Source organism: Myxine glutinosa, chromosome 6, assembly GCF_964187855.1.
Source record: "Myxine glutinosa chromosome 6, kmMyxGlut1.1, whole genome shotgun sequence".
Classification (NCBI taxonomy): Eukaryota; Metazoa; Chordata; class Myxini; order Myxiniformes; family Myxinidae; genus Myxine; species Myxine glutinosa.
This window is the reverse complement of record NC_136266.1, coordinates 40,708,718-40,729,865: the sequence shown is the minus strand read 5'-3', so window position 1 is coordinate 40,729,865 and position 21,148 is coordinate 40,708,718. Positions and strand designations below refer to the sequence as shown.

Sequence of the window (21,148 nt, the reverse complement as noted above, 5' to 3'; positions counted from 1 at the left end):
ATCTTATTACACTTTGTCATATTACATGACTTAATTTTGTGATGTTGTACATCTAATTTGCATTTTAATTATCGACTCAAAGCAATACATTAAATTTCCTAGTTTGTTGTCATAACTTTTGAATGCATTATTCAAATTTGTTAAGATTTGGAGTATATACAGTCACGTGAAAAAGTAAATACACCCCATGTAAAGTTTTGACTTTTTCAACATATCTCAACATACAGCTATTTGATCTTCATTTCAACAATATTGATAGATAAATGTGATATAATATAACAAATATCATGAAACATTCACATTTTGTAGTCCATTGTATAATTTAAATAAACATAAATGCAAATTTCGCATGTGGAAAAAGTAAGTACACCCTTGGCTCTAATAGGTGGTATTGCCCCCTTTGGCAGAAACAACCTCAAGTAGGCCTTTCTTATAACTGTCTACCTGGCTCTGACATCGACTGGGAGAAATTTTTGCCCACTCCTCCATGCAGAATTATTTCAGCTGTGCGATGTTTGTGGGGTTTCTTGCATGCACAGTTCGTTTCAACATCTCGATGGGATTTAGATCCAGGCTTTGACTTGGCCATTCCAGAACCCTCCATTTCTTTCTTTTCAGCCATTCCTTGGTGGAATTACTGGTATGTTTAGGGTCATTGTCATGTTGCAAGGTCCACCTTCGGCTGAGCTTCAACTTTCCGACAGATGGCCTCACATTATCCTCAAGCACCCTCTGGTACAGTGAAGAATTTATAGTGGATTATATGATGGTGAGCTGCCCATGCCCCGATGCAGCAAAGCTGCCCCAAACCATAATATTTCCACCACCATGCTTTGCAGTTGGTATCAGGTTCTTGTGGTCAAATGCTGTCTTTGGTTTTCACCAAATATGTCTTCTGGTACTGTGGCCAAATATCTCTACCTTTGACTCATCTGTCCAGAGCACATTGTTCCAGAAGTGCTGGTCTTTGCCTAGGTGTTCATTGGCAAACTTTAGTCTTGCCCTGATGTTCTTTCTGGACAGCAAAGGTTTCCTCTTGGCATGCCTCCTGTTTGGAATCTTCTCCACTTGTAGATGACCTTCCAGACAGTCGAATGATTGATTTCAAATTGTTTGGAGATCTTTTTGAATCCCTTCCCAGACTCGTAGGCATCTATAACCTTCTTTCTGAAGGCCTCGGAGAGCTCTTTTGATCTCGGCATGGTGACGCAGCACACTTCAACAACAAAGAGCAAACCAAACTAAATGTCTGAGGTTTAAATAAGACAGGTTCCTCCAAGATCCTCTCTAACGATGTTCTAATCATTTGCACTTGAGCTGGTGCACCTGATTCTAATTTTAGGTATTTGAAGTAGTGATAAATGTAGGGGTGTACTTACTTTTTCCACATGCGAAATTTGCATTTATGTTTATTTAAATTATACAATGGACTACAAAATGTAAATGTTTCATGATATTTGTTATATTATATCACCTTTATCTATCAATATTGTTGAAATGAAGATCAAATAGCTGTATGTTGAAATATGTTGAAAAAGTCAAAACTTTACATGGGGTGTACTTACTTTTTCACGTGACTATGTATTTAAAACAGCGATATATCATGAACTAACCAACATGTATAGAGGTACCATATTTAAAAATACATTTTGTAAAATGAGCTTTACCTCATCAGAAAAAAATCAAAACAAAAAGTTAGGTACTGGATCTCATTCTTAATAGTTCAGGACATTTGACACACTGAAAATATGAACTGTGCAAGTTTGAAGTACACTGCTTCAAAATTTATGATGATCAATTTTATAAGAATATAGATTCTGAGATAAACATGTTTAAAGTTTCGCTCACGATTTATGAGTGTGGTGTCATTTGCGCTTCCAAAAGAAACATGTTAACCATGATTTGCGATACACTGTACACAATTTGGTGATGCACTGTTCACAATTTGGCGATGCACTGTACACAATATCCCCATACACATAGCACATGTACCATACTGCATTCATTGTTGTTGTGACCTGTGCACATGCTATAAATAGCCCAAAGGTCGGTGTTGGATTTCTCCAATTGCAGGTAGGGGTATCCGCTTCAGGTTGGGAAGGAAAAAAAATAAACTTTTTGCTCAAAATGGTGTAGCAATAGCAATGATTTGAAGCATTACACACAATTGCCATGGTAAGCAAATAAATCCAAATGCGCATATATGCTGAGTTCAATATTTTAGTACTTTACCATATTTGGTTTCTGGTTTTTTTTGTGTGTTGAATTGTGATTCTACACACTCTGAAGGGTAATTTAGTACTAAATTTGAAAATTTGACTTTTTATTGCTAATAAGTCACTTGTAACCTTTTTCTCTGTCTCTTTCAGTGTAGAGTTTCCTTATTCAAGGCCTGCGTGTACACACAAGATGCATCATGATATATGACCCATGATGTATGATGTATAGGAGGGTGGTCCAAAAAATTGAAGATTGGATTTTCATTTCTCCACAAGCCTGCCCCTATTCCTATTGAAGAAGGTAGTTTGTGGTGAAACGTTGAGCTTGATTGGACAATATTTAGAGGTTGCTCAAAATGTTGACAAATGTTAATGAATAATAAGATACAGAATTTTTAGCATCATACATCAATTCATAGATAATTATCTATTTTCAATTACTCAAATTATTTATTATTGTTATTGTTGTTGTTTGTTTGTAAACTAATAAATAATTATGTACAATGTACCATTGTACAATGTACATGTATGTTCAATTGTTCATTCTTCAATGTTCATTCATGTAGTCAAATTAAGATTAAAAACAAAACAGTAGATTAAACATTCATGTATTAATTTGACAATAAATAATTTATCGGAAAAAATAAATCATCCATCAGAAAATATAAAATATCTATCAGAGACGATAAAACAAATCTATCAGAACAATTAAAACAAAGTAAACATCAGAATACACATAATTTGAATGATTTTACGTAACATTGTTTTCAGAAACGTGTTTCAAAACATTGCCTACTTCTTTGACAAGATGGCTTTGGTTGACACTGGAAAGTTTTCACGATGAAGTTTCACAACTCTCAACACAAATTGCTTCTGCTCTTCATTCTTGTTCAGAGTATCATGGAAAGTTTGGATGAGAGCAACACCTCGCTCAGCACAGTCATTGATAACCTTAATGCTGCGTATCTTCTTCTCAAGTTCTTGGTATGGGTTGTCTGTGTTCCAGAGGTGTGGCTGCTTTTCCAGAAAACTCAGTGATACTTCTTTGTCAGACTCTGAGATGACAACACCAAATAATTCAAGAGATCGACTTGTGATGTAGGTGTCCACTGAGTCAGAAAGCCTGAAGGCTTTAGCATCTATCCTATGAAGATTGTTTGGCTTTGGAGCCCGCTTGAAGTTCTTCACCATCTTTGCCTTTGTCTCATCATCCAACCAGCTATCAAAAAGAGCTAATGCAGCAAGGTGTTCTGACAAATACCAGAGGTGTCTAGTGAATGCTTTGACAGCAGTTTCACGGACAACCATATCCGGGTAAGAATCAAGGGTTGAAAGAAGAAGCAAATCATTGAAAGGTGCCTTTGTGGGTAGCGGCGCCTCATGCCAGAATCTCGCATACACAAGTGCAACAAAAAGAGCAATCTGTGTGATTCCCTTCAATTCACGTGATGTTAGCTTTATTTGGTGTTTGAAGAGAACCATCTTGAGAACATATATGGCTTTCATCATCCAGCGGGCATTGTGCATAGCTCCTGGGGCACGGAATTTTACCTCTCTGGCCTCACATACACCCAGAAATGTATGGCATAGTCTCAGAAGTTCTTCATCATGTGGGTGTTGTTCTTCGAGTGCAGCTGCAGAAAAATGTATCATATTCTGACGTTCAACAAGGTTATCGGAAAATATTTTATCTTCTCCTACTTGGAACCTCTTCTTATCAATTAAAGGCCACTGTTTCTGAAACCTCTTGAACAGTCTGATCTCAGGTCCGCTAGTGGGTCCTATGACTTTAGTTGTAACATCAGAGAGCATTACTTCAAACACATGATGACGACATGCAATCCAGACAAGCTTCGCATCCAAAGCTGCTTCAATGAGGGTACATGCTCCGTTTCTCAGCCCTGTGTTGGATGCAGTGGTGTCAAACACTATGCCTTTCACCAACTGTTTGACATTCCACTCCTCAAGAAGTTGTATGCATGCATTTGCTTGTGCTACACCAGTGCCTTGGGGAATTTTTGGGACTCCAAGCAACTTCTCGGTATTCATACCAGTTACAAGTATCGCTACCCGATCAACAGATTCTTTGTGATTGCCAGTATAATCAGGGAGCAGTTTTCAATCCCAGTGTAGTCGGAGTGGGCTATTACGTGAGAAATTTGCCTTTTCTTCAGTGGCCATTATTTCCCTTCCACGAATTCGAGCACGACGAATTCGACTGTGTGACAGAGAAATGTCTTCAATGGTATGACCAAGAGATTGTGCAAAAGCACTGGCCACAAACATAGCACGCCGATCTGAGAGATTTACTCTGTCCAGAGTTGCCACTATTGCTGGAGTGATCACCTTGATGGGAGCCTTTTTCACCTGTTTGGCAGAAGATGGACTTTGGAGTTTGAATTCATTGTCCCCTGAATCGGAGCTTTCAATCTCAGACTCATCATCATCATCAACCACAGCCGATGTTGATGGAACAGATTGCATTGCTGTTAAGAGTCTCAGCAGCATGTTTCTTCTTTCTTTTATCTTCATTCTCAAGCCTGATATGCTTTCTGTTCTCCTTCACTGCCAGAGTGTTGTCCACAGATCCCATACGTGAACTTGAGGGATCCTCAAGCTGCATGATAAGGAATGCTTTGTCTTCTTCATTCGTCATTTTCTCAAGCGCATCATTTGGTGAGATATCGAAGAGGGATTGGAGATCATCTTTGAACATCTGCTCCTTCACTCTATAGTTTTCGAATGTCTTGGTTCTATTTTTCTTTACCAGTTTGTAGGCATCATACAACTTCAAAAGTTGGCGCTCACAGGAATCTACTCTCTGCACTGGAATTCGTGCTTTCTCCCAGTATGCACACTCAGCTTGTACACTAAGTTTGGCACTTTCACGAACTGTATGCTGTTCTTGTATGTGATGGTACACCATTTTCTGCAATGTGTGTCCTTTGGTTGGTGGTCCCCCACATATTATTTCCTTTTCAGACTTGCTCAGCAACCAAACTGTGGAAGAGCTGCGAGTTTCTGCCATCTGAAAAAAACAGGATAAATTAAAAATGTTATTTTTTGAGCAACCTCTATATAAGTTCGAATTGACCTCATATTTGGATCATATGATCTTTATAAACATAGGAACAAGAGCAGCCTTGTGGAGCATGGATTTTTAATAGTATTAAATATTACATATATCTGTGGACCACCCTAATGTATAGTGAGGAAAAAAGTGAAGAAGGCGCTAGCACTCGAGGGGTCTGGACAGAAGGGTAAACGCGGTGAGAGGCCTCAGCGAGTGTGTTGGACTGGGAGGATGGCCCCGTGGTTTGCACACTTGCTTCTCAACTGTCTAGCCTGGGTTTGAATCTTGACCCAGCTACAACCAAACCAGCTACAACCACAGTTGGGGTGATTCATCAATGTGCGTCATCCCTCGGATGGACATTAAACTGGGTGTCCCATCTGATGGCATTAGTTGGTGGACGTTAGAGATCCCACGATGTTCTTCAGAAAGAGTAGGGGAAGTTAGCTCTGCTGCTGAGCCCACTGGGGAAGCTTATAGCTCTTTCATATGCCCAACCCTCCCCCAACATAAATTCCTGACTATGCCAGTGTCTATGGGACGCTAGTATTGACTTTTGGTCCTGGGCGCCACAAACCCTAGCTACTTAACTATGCCAACGAGATACATTATTGGATGGACTTGTCATAATAAAGTGGCCAGGCGAAGAATACCATTTATACCAGCGAACACAAACCATGTACATTACAGAATCGAATAAAGTACATTCAACAGCCTTCGTTTCCCTGCCAATGTTGGCTTTGCCAACACCTTATTGTCCATGGCATTGTTGTTTGCCAACAGGACTCATGAGTTGTGTTTTATAAGAAGTTCCTGGTCAGTAAGCACGGGGAGCCATGGAAACACGGATGGAGAGAGAAAGAGAAAGAGAATAAAATAAGAAGAAAAAAGGGGGAAGTGGGAAACAGAAGCGAAAGAGGGGGAGAGGGAAAGAGAAAAGAAAAAGGGAGAGAGGGAAAGAGAAGAGAAAAATGGGGAAAATGAGAGGAATAAGGAGGGGAGAGAAACAAGAAAAAAGGGGGAGAGAAAAACAGGAGAAAGAAGGGAGAATATAGTAAGAGAATAAAAAAGGGGGAGAAAGAGGGAAAGATAAGGAAAAAGGGGGAGAAAGAGGGAAAGAGAAGAAAAAAGGGGGAGAAAGAGGAAAAGAAGAGAAAATGGGGGGAAAAGGGGGAAAGAGAAGAGAAAAAGGGGGGAAATGAGTGAAAGAAGAGGCAGAGAGAAACAGGAGAAAGAGGGGCAAATGGAGAGAAAGAGAAAAAGGGGGAAAAGAAAAAATGGGAAAAGAGGAAAGGGGAAGAAGAAAGGGGGAAAGGGGAAGAAGAAAGGGGAAGAAGAAAGGGGGAAAGGGGAAGAAGAAAGGGGAAGAAGAAAGGGGGAAAGGGGAAGAAGAAAGGGGGGAAGGGGAAGAAGAAAGGGGGAAAGAGAAAGAGAAACCGAAGGCTATAAACATGTTGGCATTTTGCTGTTGCACGCACGGGTTAAAAAATGCGAAGTGAAGGGATCATGGCTCGCCGCCTCCTGCACCGCGCTGCACGGAGGTGTGCACGAGGAAGCGCTCCACGGACACTCTTCCTCAGTGCACTCCTGCCAGCGCACAATTCAGATTCAGCCGCCTCTGGGAGAACTGCGCAGTAGTCGTGGTTTGTCTTCCATCGCGGAGCGGATAAACCATTTACAATCAGCACCACCCGATGGCGAGCGGAAAATTTCATGTGATCTTGCGCATGTGCGGGTACACAAAGCAACCACCGGATCTATATATACCGCTACGAATCCCAGTGGTGGCGCTCGTTTAAAATACAAGGAAAGAATGGGACACGCCCGCGCTCCTTCAAAATATTCAAGTCACGTCTCGCATTTGCTCAAAGTGCCCGACTCGATTGGCAATATTGCCAATGGCGTGCCCACATTCAGGTGTGACACGTGTCTGCGATAATGACGTCATGGCAGCGAATCCGCGTGATCTGAACCGTCCCTATGAGCGAGACCTGGACCTTGTGCTATTGGTGTCTTGTCACTGGCTCCGAGTCAAATTTGCCGACATTCTGTAACATTTGTGTGAGACTCCTCGATTCAACAACGTTGATAGGACAAGGCGACTTCGATGGTGAACTTGCATTTAATATCGTTTGGAAGAACATATATGATGTTGATCTTTTGTATTTATTTCTACGTCAAAATGAGCTGTGCACAAGTAAGCTCGTCGCCATTTCCCACGCCCCCCCCCCCCCGGGGGGGCTCCAGAGAAAAAAACCATTGATACCTGACATGGTAGGTAAATGTGAAGCTGCACGACCATTAAAACCACAAGACCAGTTTCACTGCAATTTGGCAGATCATCAAAGATGGTGTAGAATTAGCAACACAATGTCGAAGTGACGAGAACCCAACGATGTGCAATGATGGTGGCGCAGAGCCTCCAACATTATAAATCTTAAATGGCCAATTAAAGCTCTTCAAATCTCACAATTACACCTGATTAGGTGAGAGATGATTGGTTGCTAATGCGAATCGAATTCTGGGTGATGTATACACACACATCTCGTTTTTTCATTTCTGTTCCTTACAATTCTATCTCTCTCTTTTATTCACACACACACACACACACACACACACACACACACACACACACACACACACACACACACACACACACACACACACACACACACACACACACTTAATTAATTGTACAGTATTGGTTGTTCCTTGTTCCTGTTCTTAACCAAGATATTCCAGTTTTATATTTTAAAATTAATTTTCTGAAGTTTGTAGAATTTGTTTTTCACTTGGAAGTTGTGGGTTACGATGTGTAAATAAAGGTGGAAAAAGTCTGATTTAATGCAATTTAATTGTAGGCTATAAGGCAACAAAAGGTGAAAATGTTGAAAGGGGGTGAAGACTTTCTATATGCAGTGTGTGTGTGTGTGTGTGTGTGTGTGTGTGTGTGTGTGTGTGTGTGTGTGTGTGTGTGTGTGTGTGTGTGTGTGTATATATATATGTATATAGGTAGTACATATTCATATACATCCACTGTACATGTGCATAAAACCTGCCTCATGCGGTCATCCATTCAGGGAAACAACCGTCCGTATAAAAGATGTCACTGCATATTTGAGGTTTTTTTATTATTCCAAATATCGGCTCCGTGCATGCTTAGAATTTTGATCACAAATGAATCGCAATTAGCCAATACGGGTTTTATTATTATACAGGTTTAACTGTACCATATTTTAGACACAAGAGTAGTATCGGCAGTTAACGACCACGATGATGATGAGAACAACGACAAGAAGAAATTAAATGCAGTATCTTATCTAATCACTCGGTCGGGTTTCTTGAAAATGATGGAGGTCACGGGAAGGTGGCAGTTGAAGGCATGTTAGAATAGAAGGGTGTCGATGAGACAAGGTGTTCAAGTATATATATATATATATATATATATATATATATATTAGGGTGGTCCACAGACATATGTAATATTTAATACTATTACAAATCCATGCTCCACAAGGCTGCCCTTGTTCCTATGTTCATAAAGATCAAACGAACCAAATATGAGATCAATTGGAACTTATTTAGAAGTTGCTCAAAAAATAACATTTTTAATTTATCCTGTTTTTTTCAGATGGCAGAAACTCGCAGCTCTTCCACAGTTTGGTTGCTGAGCAAGTCTGAAAAGGAAATAATATGTGGGGGACCACCAACCAAAGGGCACACATTGCAGAAAATGGTGTACCATCACATACAAGAACACCATACAGTTCGTGAAAGTGCCAAACTTAGTGTACAAGCTGTGTGTGCATACTGGGAGAAAGCACGAATTCCAGTGCAGAGAGTAGATTCCTGTGAGCGCCAACTTTTGAAGTTTTGTATGATGCCTACAAACTGGTAAAGAAAAATAGAACCAAGACATTCGAACACTACGTAGTGAAGGAGCAGACGTTCAAAGATGATCTTCCATCCCTCTTCCATATCTCACCAAATGATGCGCTTGAGAAAATGACGAATGAAGAAGACAAAGCATTCCTTATCATGCAGCTTGAGGATCCCTCAAGTTCATGTATGGGATCTGTGGACAACACTCTGGCAGTGAAGGAGAACAGAAAGCGTATCAGGCTTGAGAATGAAGATAAAAGAAAGAAGAAACATGCTGCTGAGACTCGACCAGCAATGCAATCTGTTCCATCAACATCGGCTGTGGTTGATGATGATGATGAGTCTGAGATTGAAAGCTCCGATTCAGGGGACAATGAATTCAAACTCCAAAGTCCATCTTCTGCCAAACAGGCGAAAAAGGCTCCCAGTAAGGTGATCACTCCAGCAATAGTGGCAACTCTGGACACAGTAAATCTCTCAGATCGGCGTGCTATGTTTGTGGCCAGTGCTTTTGCACAATCTGATATTTTTGTTTTATCGTCTCTGATAGATATTTTATATTTTCTGATGGATGATTTATTTTTTCCGATAAATGATTTATTGTCAAATTAATACATGAATGTTTAATCGACTGTTTTGTTTTTAATCCTAATTTGATGATATGAATGAACAATGAACAATGAACAATTGAACATACATGTACATTTTACAATGGTACATTGTACATAATTACTTATTAGTTTACACAAACAACAACAATAACAATAATAAATAATTTGAGTAATTGAAAATAGATAATTATCTATGAATTGATGTATGATGCTAAAAATTCTGTATCTTATTATTCATTAAAATGTGTCAACATTTTGAGCAACCTCTAAATGTTGTCCAATTCAGCTCAACGTTTCACCACAAACTACTTTCTTCAATAGGAATAGGGGCAGGCTTGTGGAGAAATGCAAATCCAATCTTCAACTTCTTGGATCCACCCTAACATATATATATATATATATGATGAGGTTCCTGGGTTCGAGTCCTGGGTTGAGTCAGAATTTTTTCACACTAGCCCCACGCAGGAATTTACTTCCCGTTTCTTATATATATATATATATATATATATATATATATATATATATATATATATATATATATATATATATATATATATATGTATATATATATATATATATATATATATATATATATATATATATATATATATATATATATATATATATATATATATATATATTCAACCCACACAGGATATTCAACCACGCTATACAGTACCACATATTTGATATTCAACCACACATTTCAAAGCTCTTTGCGAAAGGCACCTTGGGATATTTTCATGTTGCTCACAAGTGAGTACAGGTGAACAGGTAAGCCAGCTTAAGAAGGCATTATTTTAATAACACTGCGGGTACCTTTCTGACAAAGTGCACCCTAAATATAAAGATCTGAAAGTCCTCTCGGCTGATTGCAAAGCCTGCACCAATGGAGGTGCAGTGATTCATGACAACCCAGGCATCCAGCAATCCAGCATGCCTGAATGTGCTTAGCTTTTTACAAGCTGGCAGGGTCGAGCGCCCTCGCCATCACCATCAGCGAACAATATTAATAGGGGGGAAAAATTAATAACATTCGCAACAACGAACACTCTCTTTATTAAGCAAGGCTTTGGCGCAAATCAATAAATGCATTTCATGGTTCCGCCTTTGTTTGCGATGCTCCACTGTGCGCTAAAAATGGGGACCGGGCTGATGAGGGTTGTTAGGACACTCGACGCAAACGCAGACCTCTTCTCCAACTGTTCCAAGATGAACACACAATGGCCGTGTCTAGTCCCAATCAAGGTCGCAGTGGCCCACCCCTCCTCACTCCCCCCAACCCTCCTCATCTCACCACATACGCCAATACCGTTGGTCCTCCTGCCTCTTCTTTCACTCCATCGCACTACCTTGTACCACTTATGTATACATTCTCCTTTTTCTTCCACAAACAAATTTGTCTAATAGTACTAGGGTGATGAATTGCACAGTTTTCATATACTCTTTCCATTACTCCCAAAGCCCCATCCCTCCTCTTCCCCTCCTGATCGTTCTTCGTGTCATTCCCCATATAATGGCCCCACCCATGCCTTTGCACGCCACTACTTCGTACAGCCCCACTCCCCCTCTCCCACCACCCCGCTTTTCCTCTGTCTCGTACGGTGCATCGCCGGCTGGGCGTGGGAACACTGCTGGCCTGCCGTTCACATGAAGCACGGAACCCCTTCAACGCTCAATTCGACGTGCTGCGCCCCCCACACCGCCACCCCACCTCGGACCCCCATTGTATGATCCTGCAAAAAGCGCTCACTCAGTCCCGCCAGACCCTCATTCTGCTCGCTCTTTCCTAAAGCCTCAATCCTCAACCTCTCGCCCCGAGGGTGAACGACAAGGTGCAGTATGGAGGCTGGGGTAGAAGAATGAGGATAAGAAGGACGAAACCAAATTTACAACCTTACCACCCGCCCCCCTCGCACCTCCCCCATTCCCCATTATTTTCTGCCAACTGCCCCTCCCTGTAGTTTAACTCATTAATGAACGGGCAAGTGCATCCAGATTGAACTTCACCTTAAATGTGTCCATGGATCTCTCTCGACATCAAAAAGTCTTATCGGCTAAACTCATGGAAATGACACTGAAACAAACATTCAGAATGAAAATATTTAACTCCTGCAAACCTTTCCTTCTCTCTCCCTTGTGTCTTTCAAAAAGCTCACTGATCCATTCATTCCCACATGGTGGGCGTGTTCCTCGGATACATATCGAGACGCATCATTTATTATCTTCGGTGTTTAGGACTACAATAAGAGTTGAAATCTTATTTATTTTTACATTTCAGAAGATCATTCATTACAATGACTTTTCTGTGATCATATTATACATCATATTACATGTCAATCATGTAAATATCTATGCTTCAAAAGACCCATAAAAGCATAAACCAAATTGGAGGCTCAACCAGTCAATGGTTCGAGGTGGTTAAAGACCACAAGTGAACTATTGGTTAAAGACCAGGGGCGATGATGCAGGATGATTGATCCAGTGCTTAATCTGTACTGGGAATGTGAAATATAGAAGATGTGCACTTTAAGTCCACTCTTACGAAGAATGCCGTGCCACCAGGAGAGGGCAAGTTGAGACATTTAACTTCGTCTGTAAAGGATGATACATGCAATGCTAATGGGCTGTGGCACAGGTGTGTGGAACATCAGAACAGTCAATTAAAATAATAATTTACATAGAGGACGAAATACTTATGTATAATGAATGAAGCATCAGGAGAAAAATGTTTGGCTCAGGTCAAAATGTTTGGGTCAAGTACATCAAAATACAGTATACAAAAAGGGTCTGCTGTGTCCCAGTGAACAACACGACTGATCCACAGGTATTGTGTTCATATACTGTGTTCATATACTGTGCTCGAAGTAACTGCTGGGTAACACCACATTGCCAGAAGGGGCACCACTTATGAAATGGTTCTGGAGAATATTTAAAAAAAAAGGTAAAACTTAGGACGAACACCACCTGTTTCTCACAGAATGATGATACCTTCCCTAAAATCCATTATTTTAACCATACTGAGAGCAGCACGAAGGAAGTGTCACAACTAGGAAAATACCCATAGTTTCAAGGCATGACACATCCAACCACAAGATGTACGAAGATATACCCGACAACATTGGGCAACAACCGAGAGGAAAACAGGTCTAAACCGAGGGAAGAACCGCTAATTCACAGACTTTCTCAGGCAAAAAGAGTCTTTGAAGCGAAGCCTTTATGTCCATGGGTTAGCGATGAAATGTCACCTGAGGCTACGTCTACTCCTGCTTGTTTGTTACCAACTTGGCAGGGTATGTATATATGTGTTTGTATAATATGTATACGATATATTAGGTGTACCGGAAAGTAATGTCGTTTTTCAAGGAGGAATACACAGTTTAAAAAACGACATTACTTTCTGGTACACCTATAATACATATATATATATATATATATCTGTGCAGCGTCTGTCCTGTGTTGTCACTGAACTACTTTCTCAAACTTTTGTGAAATCGTACCAAACTTCTGGAATGCACATATCTCTCCCGTCGGTATGTCCTAAGGGTATTATTTTTTTTAAAAAATTGCAATTAAAAAAAAAAATTTGGGGGGAATTTTTTGGGGAATTTTTTTTTTTCAACTTGAATTGTTTATAAATTGTTTTATCACGTATATTACAAATACATTTGTGCAAAATAATTGTTTGAATTATGATTGGTTTAAACAATGACAAAACGGCAACTCGGGTACAGTCATTTATCTATACTAGGGCATGCCCGTACTATATCTATATCTAAAATTATATCCCCCCCCTCTATTTACATGAAATGGTTTGGTCCAAAGCGAACGGCTTGCGAGTGGTGACAATCCCCCCCCTCTATTTACATGCAATGGTTTGGTCCAAAGCGAACGGCTTCCGGAGTTTGGTAAAGAAATCGCCATCGCGTGCACAAACGCGCAGGAAAGCGAATGAATCGCAAATTCGTTTTTATTAGTTGTAAAACATAGTTTAACGCCAACATAGTTTGCAAACGTGAAATAAATGAATACGCTCTCAAATGTGCCATCCGAGGCAGAGTGTGCCCGCCACGTTCGGCACACGCGATCGTTCGCTGCTCTCTGATTGGTTGAATCGTTTTTTGGACATAGCTCGGTAAGTAATTGTCCGATTAATATGAAACCTTGAAAAGGCACATCCTCGGGTCCCCAGCAATATACCTGGCAAGTTAAAAGTATATCGGACCCGTGGTTGTCGAGAAACAGCGGTCACAGACAAACGTACAGACGTACAGACAGACAGACAGAGATTACTGGAATTATAGATAGATATCTGCACATCTGGGCAGTGTCTGTGTTGACACTTAACGACTCCCTCAAACTTTTGTTTCCGTGGTTGTGAAGTGTTTTTAATAACGTTATGGTGGTTTTGAATCACGTGGTGGTGAGGTATTTTGAATTATGTGGTGGTGAGGTGTTTCAATATCACATGGTGGTGAGGTGTTTTTAAATCACATGGTGGTGAGGTGTTTTGAATTATGTGGTGGTGAGGTATTTATAATTACGTGGTGGTGAGGTGTTTTGAATTAGTTCGTAATGAGGTGTTTTGAATTATGTGGTGGTGAGGTATTTATAATTACGTGGTGGTGAGGTATTTATAATTACGCGGTGGTGAGGTATTTATAATTACGTGGTGGTGAGGTGTTTTGAATTAGTTGGTAATGAGGTGTTTTGAATTATGTGGTGGTGAGGTGTTTTGAATTACTTGGGTGGTGAGGTGTTTTTAAATGACGTGGTGGTGAGGTGTTTTTAATTTCGTGGCTATGAGGTGTTTTTATTACGTGTTTAATGGCTGTGAGGTGTTTTTATGACATGTTTTATGGCTGTGTGGTGTTTTTATTACGTGTTTTATGGCTGTGTGGTGTTTTTATTACGTGTTTTATGGTTGTGGTGTTTTAATTACGTGTTTTATGGCTGTGTGGTGTTTTTATTACGTGTTTTATGGCTGTGTGGTGTTTTTATTACGTGTTTTATGGCTGTGTGGTGTTTTTATTACGTGTTTTATGGTTGTGGTGTTTTAATTACGTGTTTTATGGCTGTGTGGTGTTTTTATTACGTGTTTTATGGCTGTGTGGTGTTTTTATTACGTGTTTTATGGCTGTGTGGTGTTTTTATTACGTGTTTTATGGCTGTGTGGTGTTTTTATTACGTGTTTTATGGCTGTGTGGTGTTTTTATTACGTGTTTTATGGTTGTGGTGTTTTAATTACGTGTTTTATGGCTATGAGGTGTTTTTATTACGTGTTTTATGGCTGTGAGGTGTTTTTATTACATGTTTTATGGCTGTGTGGTGTTTTTATTACGTGTTTTATGGCTGTGTGGTGTTTTTATTACGTGTTTTATGGCTGTGTGGTGTTTTTATTACGTGTTTTATGGTTGTGGTGTTTTAATTACGTGTTTTATGGCTGTGTGGTGTTTTTATTACGTGTTTTATGGCTGTGTGGTGTTTTTATTACGTGTTTTATGGCTGTGTGGTGTTTTTATTACGTGTTTTATGGCTGTGTGGTGTTTTTATTACGTGTTTTATGGCTGTGTGGTGTTTTTATTACGTGTTTTATGGTTGTGGTGTTTTAATTACGTGTTTTATGGCTGTGAGGTGTTTTTATTACGTGTTTTATGGCTGTGAGGTGTTTTTATTACATGTTTTATGGCTGTGTGGTGTTTTTATTACGTGTTTTATGGCTGTGTGGTGTTTTTATTACGTGTTTTATGGCTGTGTGGTGTTTTTATTACGTGTTTTATGGTTGTGGTGTTTTAATTACGTGTTTTATGGCTGTGTGGTGTTTTTATTACGTGTTTTATGGCTGTGTGGTGTTTTTATTACGTGTTTTATGGCTGTGTGGTGTTTTTATTACGTGTTTTATGGCTGTGTGGTGTTTTTATTACGTGTTTTATGGTTGTGGTGTTTTTATTACGTGTTTTATGGCTGTGTGGTGTTTTTATTACGTGTTTTATGGCTGAGGTGTTTTTATTACATGTTTTATGACTGTGTGGTGTTTTTATTACGTGTTTTATGGCTGTGTGGTGTTTTTATTACGTGTTTTATGGTTGTGTGGTGTTTTTATTACGTGTTTTATGGCTGTGTGGTGTTTTTATTACGTGTTTTATGGCTGAGGTGTTTTTATTACATGTTTTATGACTGTGTGGTGTTTTTATTACGTGTTTTATGGCTGTGTGGTGTTTTTATTACGTGTTTTATGGCTGTGTGGTGTTTTTATTACGTGTTTTATGGTTGTGGTGTTTTTATTACGTGTTTTATGGCTGTGTGGTGTTTTTATTACGTGTTTTATGGCTGTGAGGTGTTTTGAATTACTTGGTGGTGAGGTGTTTTGAATTACTTGGTGGTGAGGTGTTTTGAATTACATGGTGGTGAGGTGTAAACGTCCCAAACTTCCAGTCTGCACCTACTCCCCTATGTATGTGCTGAGGGGTTCTTTCTTGAAAAAAAAACATTCAACCTAAATCTTCAACCGAAATTGCCTATAAAATTGTAATATCACAAACACAACAAATACATTTGTGGAAAGTAATTGTTTGTATTATGATTGGTGAAAATCATGACAACACAGCAACTCAGGTACAGTCATTATCCTCAGCTAAAATAAGCCCGTTCCTCAGTGCCGAACCAAGCTAGTATATATATATATATACATACATAACAATTATATGTATGTATGTATGTATATATGTATGTATATATATATATATATATATATATATATATATATTTATATATATATATTTATGTATGTATGTATGTATGTGTATATAAATATAAATATAAACACACACACACACACACACACACACACACACACACACACACACACACACACACACACACACACACACACATATCTTCACTCGCTTGTACATATCATTCCCCTTTAAGTTGTCTAGCCTGGGTTTGAATCCCGATCCAGCTAAAAACTGTCACACCAGCGTTTCACCGACAGCGTGAGCTGACATGATGGCCGAGAGATAAGCATACTCGTCTCTGAGGGCTCTAGCCTGTGATTGAACCTCGGCTCAGCCATAAACTGTCATTCCGGTGTTTCACAGGCAGGGTGATTCATCATTGTGTATGCCGTGCCTCGGATGGACGTTAAACGGGCGTCCCGTCTGCCAGCAATCGTTGGTGGACATTAAAGACGCCACGGTATCCTTCGCAAAGAGTGGGCAAGCTATTGCAGGCACCATGAACAAATTACAAATTCCTACTCTAACCAGCAGAGGGCATTACATCAGCAGCACAGCCGCACCCTCAGCAAATGATGCTACCAGCAGCCTCGTGCTGCATACGAACGAACGAACAAACAGCAGGGTGATTCATTAACGTGTGTGTCGTCCCTCGGATAGACGTTAAACTGGTGACCCGTCTATCACCATTAGATGGTAGACATTAAAGATCCTGCAGTGTCCTTCACGACGAGTAGTTAAGCTGTCAAATTCTGGATTCCTACCCTAACTACTGCTGGGAGAGAGATGGCAAACCACCCTGCATGGCCATTGACCAATAAACTGCACTTGCAGAAAAAAAAAATGCTCTGCACAGATCGGGAGACACATACAAAACACACCTCGTTTATATATACACACTGTGTCTGTGTATATATATATATATATATATATATATATATATATATATATATATATATATATATATATATATATATATATAATGTCGTTACATGGATTATATACATATGCACTGATGAATATTTTATTCTGTACACACCTCAGTTGAACACTACCTTATTTGAAATAGTCACGAGCATTCAGTATAATAATTGCCTCTTCATCTATCTATAATTCCAGTAATCTCTGTACGTCTGTACGTCTGTTTGTCTGTGACCGCTGTTTCTCGACAACCACGGGTCCGATATACTTTTAACTTGCCAGGTATATTGCTGGGGACCCGAGGATGTGCCTTTTCAAGGTTTCATATTAATCGGACAATTACTTACCGAGCTATGTCCAAAAAACGATTCAACCAATCAGAGAGCAGCGAACGATCGCGTGTGCCGAACGTGGAGGACACACTCTGCCTCGGATGGCACATTTGAGAGCGTATTCATTTATTTCACGTTTGCAAACTATGTTGGCGTTAAACTATGTTTTAAAACTAATAAAACCGAATTTGCGATTCATTCGCTTTCCTGCGCGTTTGTGCACGCGATGGCGATTTCTTTACCAAACTCCGGAAGCCGTTCGCTTTGGACCAAACCATTGCATGTAAATAGAGGGGGGGGATTGTCACCGTACTCGCAAGCCGTTCGCTTTGGACCAAACCATTTCATGTAAATAGAGGGGGAGGATATAATTTTAGATATAGATATAGTACGGGCAATGCCCTAGTTACCTCCAATTGGCTCAAATTCCAAATTGCACATAAGGCAGCCCAAGCTCTAACAACTCTATAATGCGCAAATGCATTTTTAACCGACGAAGCTGCACCGAAGACCTTTACAACACGCGCTTTGTTTTTTCTCTCCTCATGAAACGTCACACATGGGCTGAACCATTTGCAGTACACGGGGTAAATTAAGTCCACCGCGTGGTTAGAAATAGTAACCATACGCGAATGAAAAACAGGGCCAGGCCAGCGCGACATAGGCAGGCCCCGCAATTACGACTTATAAATCTCTACCTGTGACACACACACATACACACACACACACACACACACACACACACACACACACACACACACACACACACCATTGTAGTAAAGGTCGTGGCTATTAACAACATTCATGGGAATCTATTATGGTGCCAATCGTTTTCAAAACCCCTCTTCACCACAAGGTGCACCTTAATCTGCTCAAAAAAAGAAAAGAAACCGCAAGGCTTCCACTGCCCCAGGAACCGCACCATAAATCCATGTACTATACTATGATTAAATCCATTGTGATTTACAATCACAATAACGCACTAAACTCCAAAAACAACACGCCGTTACCTATTTTGACGGAGTGTTTTGTAAGGCACGTCACAATTCTCCCTTGAACGTTACAATGTGTACCATAAATACGTAATACAATACGAACCCGTTCCCCCAACCATATATTCTACCGAGGCTATATACATTAACTTCCAATCATGAAGCTTCATGATGTTCTTTGATGGGTTGAACATCATTAGTTGATTAATAATGATAAATGTACATATTGATTCCAAAATATATATATTACATACATAAATACATACAAATATATATATATATATATATATATATATATATATATATATATATATATATATATATATATATATATATATATATATATATATATATATATATATATATATATATATATATATATATATATATATAAAATAAAAAAAATAAAAAATAAAAAAAATATATATATATATATATATATTACATACATACATATACAAATATATATATTACATACATACATACAAATATATATATTACATACATACATACATACAAATATATATATTACATACATACATACAAATATATATATTACATACATACATACATACAAATATATATATATATATATATATATATATATATATATATATATATATATTACATACATACATACATACAAATATATATATTACATACATACATACATACAAATATATATATATATACATATATACATATACATATTAAAAAAAAATTTTTAAATACATATACATACCTGCATTGTCACACTGACAAAATCTCTTGCTAAAATAAACCAACATGTTGTGTTCTACTCACACAAATATGACAGATAATAAATATTATTATTATATAATTAATTAAATTAACTAATTATTATTATTATATTATTAATTAATTATTACATAATTATTATAAATATTATTATATAATAAATAAATATTATTGAGCAGAAAGAAAAAACTTCAGATCGCTTGTGTTTCTTTTCTGACAGGATGGAGCAGAGGGAGAAGCATTTACCTTTGAGCTTTCCAGTCTGGGTTTGATTCCGAGCCGATGATAAACTTCCGGAATGGTGCTTTGCGGGAGGCAAAAAGTGTTCCGTCTCTCGGATTGACGTTGTGCCGTGTGTCGTATTGTGCTTCCATTAGGTGGTGGATATTAAAGATCCCTTTCTTTCGTGGTCTTTTACAAAGAGTAGGCGAAGTATCGCCGGTATCATGAACAAATTCCAAATTCCTGTCCTAACCTGCAGGGGGCACCGCACCAACGGCACAGCCACGGCCCTTACGGAATGGTACACACCTACGGGCTGAACTCATAAAAGACTCCCAATCCAATACGCATATATTTTTATTTTATTATTTTATTTTTTTTGTATACAATATCGAGGCTCATGAAAGAGCTAACATTAATCACACAAAAAGTCAAACCGACACATAAAACACAAAATAAGGGGAGCGGTAGACAAGATGGGGAGAGAGGGGGAAGGACACAAACAACATTTGAGAGCAGGGGCATCGAGAGAACTGTGGGAGGCAGAGGGCTTGGGGGGGAGGTGGGAGAGGTATAAAACATATGGACACTGCAAGGACTTCCAGAAAATAAGTTGGAATTTCAAAAAAGTGGATCTGGGGTGACTTCAGCGATTGCGATTATTCAGCGGAAAAGTTGAGAATGGCGTACTTGCAATTCCTTAAATAATCTATATTTGCCAACGCTCCCTCCGATAAGTACGATGCATGTTCAAGGAGTCATCCGATATCACATCTACTTCATAGCTGTTGTGCAATGGAAAAAAAAAAAAATACGGGATCAAAAATCATTTTGATTAGGAGCAAAGAAACCTCGTGTTGCCAAAGATGAATAAGGGAAACCGTTTTTACTTTCGGTTATCTAGCTTTATGAAGCCTGAAACACTCATACAGCTAGATAACCAAAGATAAAATCAGGAATCCAACCTCAATCTTCATGTCTTCATAATGATCAATGCAGGAGGACACACCAAAAGGATTGGCATTTGGTTTGACCAAAACTGAGAAAATATGACTATGGGGATGTTAGTTATATCACTTTAGATAAAACATGACACACATCGAACAACGCACCTCATTAAGTGGACATGGACTGGGCATGGTGGTGAAGAAAATGATGGTTGTTTTGTTCATTCATAAACTAATGAGGAAACTCCAATGAGAGATTCGATGAAAATACTCAAGTTTACATTTGAAAATGCAAAAATAACTTTTTGATAATTTCACAAAATTTCTTCAAAATAGTCACGATCTAATTACACCATCACATGTGAATTATTAAATACATTGTTATAAGGGATTCAGTATGAATGTATGAATGAATGAATGATCGTTTTAAGGCCATTTAACATGGAGATTCAG

The 21,148-nt window shown here is 38.9% G+C and overlaps 1 protein-coding gene across 1 annotated transcript in view; it reads right to left on the bottom strand.

The window, feature by feature from the left end:
- The window catches only part of LOC144892706 (uncharacterized), a 137,208-nt gene that overhangs the window by 76,011 nt on the left and 40,049 nt on the right, over positions 1–21,148 (bottom strand). The gene's annotated exons all lie outside the window — the stretch shown is intronic.